General features: G+C 38.3%; 1 pseudogene; it reads left to right on the top strand.

The window, feature by feature from the left end:
- The first annotated feature begins 619 nt into the window (after window positions 1-619).
- On the top strand, window positions 620-1824 carry LOC149247549 (uncharacterized; annotated as a pseudogene).
- Window positions 1825-3184: the final 1360 nt, after the last annotated feature.

Genomic DNA, 3184 nt, shown 5'->3' with positions numbered 1-3184 from the left:
TGTGGGTTTTGATTTTGCAGCCAGAGAAACTGCAAGTATCTTGCCCTTCATCTGTAAATGCATGCATGCAAGTGTTCATGTGGTCAGATGACACTTACCCAAAGGTTGGGCAAGACTCAGTGTCAGAAGATAGAGAAATATGGCAATGGTCCACCATATTGAGGATCAAATCTGCACAGGAAATGTTCTTCTGAAGAAAACCAGAGATATCAGTCCGAAATCAGTGATCAATCCACCTTTTAGAAGCCAGCCATCTTCAAACTCAGGAAGCATGGAGCACAGAGTCTTGCCTGTCCAATCTTCATTTGAATCCAATAAGCCATCCAAGGTACATTATTGGTATCCCATGTCTATATTTTTTCAAAATGCTGGTTTGCTATGTTAGAATAATGGGTCCATATGTCTTGGTTACTGACTGTAGAATATTCAAAAATCTCTGTTTGTCTGCCAGGAAGTGGTGGTTAAATTGCCCAAGTACGGTGTGGAGAACCCATTTTCATAAAACTTCCATACCCATCATCAGCTTGATCCGCTGTGTAAAATCAATCTCAGAGAAACATCCGAGTTTGTTAAGTCTTTCCCCATGGCGAAGAAGAATGTGAGTAATAATAATAATCCTTTTACAGAGAAATGGGTTGCTGGGGATATTGAAAGTAGGCCTAATTCAGAATTGAAGGTCCACAGAATAAGAGAAGGCAATCGTCTCAGTGTGCCCAAAAGGTTAGATTGCCTAGGTACCCCTCCAAGACCCGCAGAGAATCCTCTTCCAGTGAAATATATGACGGCCATGGGGGGGTTTTCAAGGAGGGCTTTTCCTTCAAAGTGGGATGATGCGGAGAAATGGCTGATAAATTCTTCCTGCAACGATTCATTATCTCATAATAATAGTAATAGTAATAATCCTTTCGGTCGTTTTATCAAGACTAATACTAATACTTGCAGGACCCTTGCCCTTGGCTTCCAATCTCAGGCTTGTGAAACAAATGCAGTGAACCCAGTTTCTGGGAATGAGATGAATGCAATGGGGCTCAGGCATGGCGAAATTATGGGTCAAAAGGTTGGTACTGAGGATGTCAAGCTGAGGGCAGGATCGGATGATAGAAGCAATATGGGCGACAAATATCTTGGAGGAGGGTTAGTTATGGGTGATGTTTCAAGCAGAGTCTCAAGCTCTGTTTTATCCACAGATATTAACCTATCATCCAGCTTAGGCTCTGGGTCCTCAGATCATGGGGCATTTGCAGCTTTGCCATCCGATGTCTTTATGAAAGGTCTGTTGAGTTGTACACTAGTTTGGCGCATTGAATTGCCTATTTGTTTCTATGTATTTACAGTGTTTATTGGTATTGCATGCTTGCAGATAAATTTACTGATAAAGTTGAACCAGCTCCCAGATATAAGGTCTCAGAGCCTGGGAAGATACAACATTATGGTAAGCATGAAGGTTTTCAGTCCATGAAAGATGCCTGTACCGAGGTCATCCCAGCAGTTCAGCACCGGGATATGGGAACAGATATGACACCCCTCGGAAGTTCTCGCACTTCTCATTGCCATACTCCTGTTAAAGCTGGTTCTCCTGCTAGGCATAATACTCCTGCCAGTAGATCTGCACTGATAAAAAGCGCTAGCATTGACATTGGTGAACTGGAAAAGTGCCATTTTGCCAATTTAGAGCTTCAGGGAGGAAGAGGAAGAAGAGGTCTCGAAGAGCTTGAGGCATTTTGACATGGGTGACTGCAAGAAGAGCATTGTTGAAATCAGAGCTGCAGCTTGGGAAGAAGCAGAACGATCAAAGTGCTTTACCAGGTAAGCGTCGAACCCAAGGATGATAGAGTGAAAGCTTATCGATAGAGAAGACTTTATTTTGACAAATCTCCGTTCAAGTGTATTAATCAAAGTATGAAGTCCGTCATTTTACAAAGGAGAAATTTTAGGGTCATCGTTATCTAGATGAGCGATTCTGGAATATTTTAGAAATATGAGGCACAGACCCAAAGTGAACTGTTTGATTTCGCTCCAGATTTCTGAAATATTTCAGAATTTCCAATATACTGAAGTTCAATAAACATGTTAGTGTGTTCTGTTGGACTTCACTCCTGTCCATCAAATTTTCAAAATATTCCAGAATTTGCAATCGAGTGAAGTTCAGCAGACATTTTAGTGTGTTTGATATTTATGACATAAAAGATGGTTTAACTGACACAAGGAGGGGAAAGGTAGAAGGTAAAATCATGTATATACCTGAAGGATAAAACCATGTGGAGAGTATTTGGGAGTTTATCCTCGATTTGTTAAAATCCTGAATGGCAGTTCTGGTTCGAGCTACACTGTTAGTGATTCTCGTTCTGTTATTCATTTCATGCAAGTGAGAAAGAAACTGGTTTCTTGTGGGGTATTTCTCAGATAGATGTACGACTATATAGATAGCGTGCAGAGACCAATTGGCAATAAGCTAATGGTCTGCTGCTTTGCCAAGGGTGGGGTTCATGGAATACTACGCCAAGTTTATGTACATATTCAGAAAAACAGTTATAGTGTCCTTGGTGACTTGGACTGTTTTGTTATTTTGTAATACGAGTTATTACTTTTGATGGTTTTGATTTTTATTTTATAAGATATGAATTAGGATATAAATTAACAGCAATATTATTTTATAGTATATGAGTATGAATTAGGATATAAATGGACGGTAATAAGCAGTTTAAAAATAAATAAATAATCCATTAAAAAAAAAAAAATCCATTAGGATATAGTATATGAGTATGAAGCAGTTTAAAAATAAATAAATAATCCATTAAAAAAAGATGCTATGCTTGATTTTATTCTTAACAAACCAGTTCACAGAGCACAGATGAAACTTGTACAAATAAATTTTAAAAGTCATATGATGGGCAGTTTAAAAATAAAAACGTCATAAAAAAATTCCTTGACGGGTAGGGTCACCCGTCAAATTTAACCCCTGGGTACATTAACACTCTTCCAGAGCAAATAAAAACCTTCAGACTAAAAACACATGCTAGACAACATTTTCCATTTACATTTAAATATAATAGGAAAGCTAGTGTGGTATTTGTCCAAAATTTATAGAATCAATTAGCGTGAAAAAGAAAGCCTTTTATTCTTAAGTCATTCCTTTTCTTCACAATCAGCATTAAAGTTCCAAAATATTCCTTTTTTTCACCAT

Source organism: Pinus tabuliformis, chromosome 7 (genome assembly GCF_031772625.1).
Source record: "Pinus tabuliformis cultivar Carrire ecotype Pingquan chromosome 7, CPIR1, whole genome shotgun sequence".
Classification (NCBI taxonomy): domain Eukaryota; kingdom Viridiplantae; phylum Streptophyta; class Pinopsida; order Pinales; family Pinaceae; genus Pinus; species Pinus tabuliformis.
The sequence above is the reverse complement of the archived record's forward strand: the minus strand, read 5'-3'. Positions and strand labels throughout refer to the sequence as shown.